This window comes from Oncorhynchus keta, unplaced genomic scaffold (genome assembly GCF_023373465.1).
Source record: "Oncorhynchus keta strain PuntledgeMale-10-30-2019 unplaced genomic scaffold, Oket_V2 Un_contig_625_pilon_pilon, whole genome shotgun sequence".
In the NCBI taxonomy this organism is placed as follows: Eukaryota; Metazoa; Chordata; class Actinopteri; order Salmoniformes; family Salmonidae; genus Oncorhynchus; species Oncorhynchus keta.
In genome coordinates, this window is record NW_026288763.1 from 45,001 (window position 1) to 50,415 (window position 5,415).

The window sequence follows — 5,415 nt, forward strand, 5'->3', positions numbered from 1 at the left end:
ATAGCGCTCCGTAGGAGGTAAGTGGGGTTCTCGGAAAGCCGGGGTAGGCTGGAGAATAGTGCCTCTGGTAGCGGGATTACTGAGAGTCTGGCAGGTTACCGCTGTAGTTTGCTGGGGAATTTCTCCAGCAATGCAGTGAAGCATTGCTTCCGTGGCGTTACACCCAGGTCTGGAGTTCTTCCATAACGTTTTGAAGTAACTCCTCGTGTCTTCAGATGACAGCTCCATGGAAGGAGATAGCGTTGCCAAGTTGGTCCGAGTCAGTTGTGCAGTCATGGCCAGTTCTTTCTATCACGATTCAGGATAAGACCCAGATGCAGACACAGGAGACTTTGATGCTTAGATATTTGTTTTAACACAAGGGTCAAGCAAAGGGCAAGTCGAGGGCAGGCATAGGTTTGAAATCCAGGTTAGAGACAGGCAGGTACAGGAAGGCAGGCAGGCGACCTGACAAGACAAGACGAACTGGCAACAGACAAATGGAAAACGCAGGTATAAATAAGCAGGAAATAATGGAGAAAAATGGGAGACACCTGGTGGGGGGGTGGAGACACCTGGTGGGGGGGTGAAGACACCTGGTGGGGGGTGGAGACACCTGGTGGGGGGGTGAAGACACCTGGTGGGGGGTGGAGACACCTGGTGGGGGGTGGAGACACCTGGTGGGGGGGTGGAGACACCTGGTGGGGGGTGGAGACACCTGGTGGGGGGGGGGTGGAGACACCTGGTGGGGGGTGGAGGGTGGAGACACCTGGTGGGGGGGGGGTGGAGACACCTGGTGGGGGGGGAGACACCTGGTGGGGGGTGGAGACACCTGGTGACACCTGGGGGGGGTGGAGACAAGCACAAGACAGGTAAAACAGATCAGGTTGTGTCAACTTCTACTACGAAGCAAACCTCAAATTTTCAACACTAGCTTCTAACAATTCAAACTTCTAAACTTCTTCCACTACCATAACAATACTTTTGGTCAACCGGCAAGTTTTAAAGTTGATTTGTTTTTACGTGTTTAGAGCTACAGATGTCAGCAGAAGACGAAGGTTCATAAAAAAAGCATGTCAGATTTGAGTAGTTGTTCTTTCAGCAAGCACCCCTAATAAAGAAGATATACATGAGAGTGTGACTGCTAAATCAAGTCACAGTAATGAATAAATAGGTCAAAGACCAGAACGTGACTGCTGAAGCAGGTCACACTAATGAACTGATGTCGTTGTAGTAAAGTGGTCCTTCTGTAGCTCAGTTGGTAGAGCATGGCGCTTGAAACGCCAGGGTAGTGGGTTCGATCCCCGGGACCACCCATACGTAGAATGTATGCACACATGACTGTAAGTCGCTTTGGATAAAAGCGTCTGCTAAATGGCATATATTATTATTTTTATTATATTAAAGTAATCAACCATATATTATGTTTCATGCCTTCATGTATGTGTGTGTCTGTGTGTGTGTCTGTGTGTGTGTGTGTGTGTGTGTGTGTGTGTGTGTGTGTGTGTGTGTGTGTGTGTGTGTGTGTGTGTGTGTGTGTGTGTGTGTGTGTGTGTCTGTGCATATGTACATATACATGTGTGTGTGTGTGTGTGTGTGTGTGTGTGTGTGTGTGTGTGTGTGTGTGTGTGTGTGTGTGTGTGTGTGTGTGTGTGTGTGTGTGTGTGTGTGTGTGTGTGTGTGTGTGTGTGTGTGTGTGTGTGTGTGTGTGTGTGTGTGTGTGTGTGTGTGTGTGTGTGTGTGTGTGTGTGTGTGTGTGTGTGTTTGTGTGTGTGTGTGTTTGTGCGTGTCTGTGCATACGTATGTGTGTGTGTTCATGTGAGAGTCTGCATATGTACGTATGTGTGTGTTTGTGTGTGTCTGTGCATATGTACATATACATATGTGTGTGTGTGTGTGTGTGTGTGTGTCATATCCCTCTCCCACACAGAAAGGAGCCCGTAGGCACCGTCTAGAGCCCTGTCTAAAAGTCACAGTAACACCCCGTCACACCAAATGTTAGCATTTCACAGAACTGATAGTTAGACGACGGCGTAAAGACCACAGATATGTCACTTTCAATTTGAATATGAGATGTCAAACAACCCACTGTCTCACCGCCCGCCATGCAGTGACTGCCTCCTCCTCCTCCTCCTCCTCCTCCTCCTCCTCATCCTCCTCCTCCTTCTCCACTATGTCTCCCTCCTCCTCTTCCTCCCCCTCCTCCCCATGCTCTTCCCCCTCCCCCTCCTCCTCCACTTGGTCCTCTTCTCCCTCTTCCTCCCCTCCTCTTCATCCCCCTCTTTTCTCGTTCTCCTCTTCCGATCGGCAGACTGCCAAAGGCCGCATAGGAGTAGAAGGAAGGGAGAACACACTGCCTGCCCCAGGTCCCTCCCTACTGCCTGCCCCAGGTCCCTCCCTACTGCCTGCCCCAGATCACTCCCTACTGCCTTCCCCAGATCACTCCCTACTGCCTGCCCCAGATCCCCTACTGCCTGCCCCAGATCCCTCCCTACTGCCTGCCCCAGATCACTCCCTACTGCCTGCCCCAGATCACTCCCTACTGCCTGCCAAAGGTCCCTCCCTACTGCCTTCCCCATACCCCCCCTACTACCTGCCCCAGATCCCCCCACTGCCTGCCCCAGATCCCCCCACTGCCTGCCCCAGATCCCTTCACTGCCTTCCCCAGATCCCCCCACTGCCTGCCCCAGATCCCCTCACTGCCTTCCCCAGATCCCCCCCACTACCTTCCCCAGATTATTCCCTACTTCCTGCCCCAGATCCCCTCACTGCCTTCCCCAGATCCCCCACTGCCTGCCCCAGATCCCCCCACTGCCTGCCCCAGATCCCTCCCACTACCTTCCCCAGATCACTCCCGACTTCCTGCCCCAGATCCCCCCACTGCCTGCCCCAGATCCCTCCCACTACCTTCCCCAGATCCCCCCCACTGCCTGCCCCAGATCCCTTCCACTACCTTCCCCAGATCACTCCCGACTTCCTGCCCCAGATCCCCCCACTGCCTGCCCCAGATCCCTCCCACTACCTTCCCCAGATCCCCCCACTACCTGCCCCATATCCCCCACTGCCCCAGATCACTCCCTACTTCCTGCCCCAGATCCCCTCACTGCCTTCCCCAGATCCCCCCCACTACCTTCCCCAGATCCCCCCCACTGCCTTCCCCAGATCCCCCCCACTGCCTGCCCCAGATCCCCCCACTGCCTGCCCAGATCCCTCCCACTACCTGCCCCATATCCCCCACTGCCCCAGATCACTCCCTACTTCCTGCCCCAGATCCCCTCACTGCCTTCCCCAGATCCCCACCACTACCTTCCCCAGATCCCCCACTACCTTCCCCAGATCCCCCCACTGCCCCAGATCACTCCCTACTTCCTGCCCCAGATCCCCCCACTGCCTTCCCCAGATCCCCCACTGCCTGCCCCAGATCCCTCCCACTACCTTCCCCAGATCCCCCCCACTACCTGCCCCATATCCCCCACTGCCCCAGATCCCTCCCTACTGCCTGCCCCAGATCACTCCCTACTGCCTGCCCCAGATCACTCCCTACTGCCTGCCCCAGATCACTCCCTACTGCCTGCCCCAGGTCCCTCCCTACTGCCTTCCCCATACCCCCTACTACCTGCCCCAGATCCCCCCACTGCCTGCCCCAGATCCCTCCATACTGCCTGCCCCAGATCCCCCCACTGCCTGCCCCAGATTATTCCCTACTTCCTGCCCCAGATCCCCTCGCTGCCTTCCCCAGATCCCCCCCACTGCCTGCCCCAGATCCCCTCACTGCCTTCCCCAGATCCCCCCCAATACCTTCCCCAGATCCCCCCACTACCTTCTCCAGATCCCCCCCACTACCTTCCCCAGATCCCCCCCACTACCTTCCCCAGATCCCCCCCACTGCCTGCCCCAGATCCCCCACTGCCTGCCCCAGATCCCCCACTGCCCCAGATCACTCCCTACTTCCTGCCCCAGATCCCCTCACTGCCTTCCCCAGATCCCCACCACTACCTTCCCCAGATCCCCCCCACTACCTTCCCCAGATCCCCCCCACTGCCCCAGATCACTCCCTACTTCCTGCCCCAGATCCCCCCACTGCCTTCCCCAGATCCCCCCACTGCCTGCCCCAGATCCCTCCCACTACCTTCCCCAGATCCCCCCACTACCTGCCCCATATCCCCCACTGCCCCAGATCACTCCCTACTTCCTGCCCCAGATCCCCTCACTGCCTTCCCCAGATCCCCCCACTACCTTCCCCAGATCCCCCCCACTACCTTCCCCAGATCCCCCCACTACCTGCCCCATATCCCCCACTGCCCCAGATCACTCCCTACTTCCTGCCCCAGATCCCCTCACTGCCTTCCCCAGATCCCCCCACTACCTTCCCCAGATCCCCCCCACTACCTTCCCCAGATCCCCCACTGCCTGCCCCAGATCCCCCCACTGCCTGCCCCAGATCCCCCACTGCCTGCCCCAGATCCCCTCACTGCCTTCCCCAGATCCACCCCACTACCTTCCCCAGATCCCTCACACTACCTTCCCCAGATCCCCCCCACTGCCTTCCCCAGATCCCCCCCACTACCTTCCCCAGATCCCCCCCACTACCTTCCCCAGATCCCCCCACTGCCTGCCCCAGATCCCCCCCACTACCTTCCCCAGATCCCCCCCACTGCCTGCCCCAGATCCCCCACTGCCTGCCCCAGATCCCCTCACTGCCTTCCCCAGATCCACCCCACTACCTTCCCCAGATCCACCCCACTACCTTCCCCAGATCCCTCACACTACCTTCCCCAGATCCCCCCCACTACCTTCCCCAGATCCCCCCACTGCCTGCCCCAGATCCCCCACTGCCTGCCCCAGATCCCCCCTACTTCCTGCCCCAGATCCCTCACTGCCTGCCCCAGATCCCTCCCACTACCTTCCCCAGATCCCCCCTACTTCCTGCCCCAGATCCCCTCACTGCCTGCCCCAGATCCCTCCCACTACCTTCCCCAGATCCACCCCACTACCTTCCCCAGATCCCCCCCACTGCCTGCCCCAGATCCCCCACTGCCTGCCCCAGATCCCCCACTGCCTGCCCCAGATCCCCCACTGCCTGCCCCAGATCCCCTCACTGCCTTCCCCAGATCCCCCCACTACCTTCCCCAGATCCCTCCCACTAACTTCCCCAGATCCCCCTCACTACCTTCCCCAGATCCCCCCACTGCCTGCCCCAGATCCCTCCTTACTGCCTGCCCCAGACCCCCCCCACTACCTTCCCCAGATACCCCCACTACCTTCCCCAGATCCCCCCCACTGCCTGCCCCAGATCCCCCCCACTACCTGCCCCATATCCCCCACTGCCCCAGATCCCCCACTGCCTGCCCCAGATCCCCCATTGCAGCATCGATGCACCGCGCCAGGGTACCCTCTCTCTGCCTGCCCCATTGCAGCACCGATGCACCGCGCCAC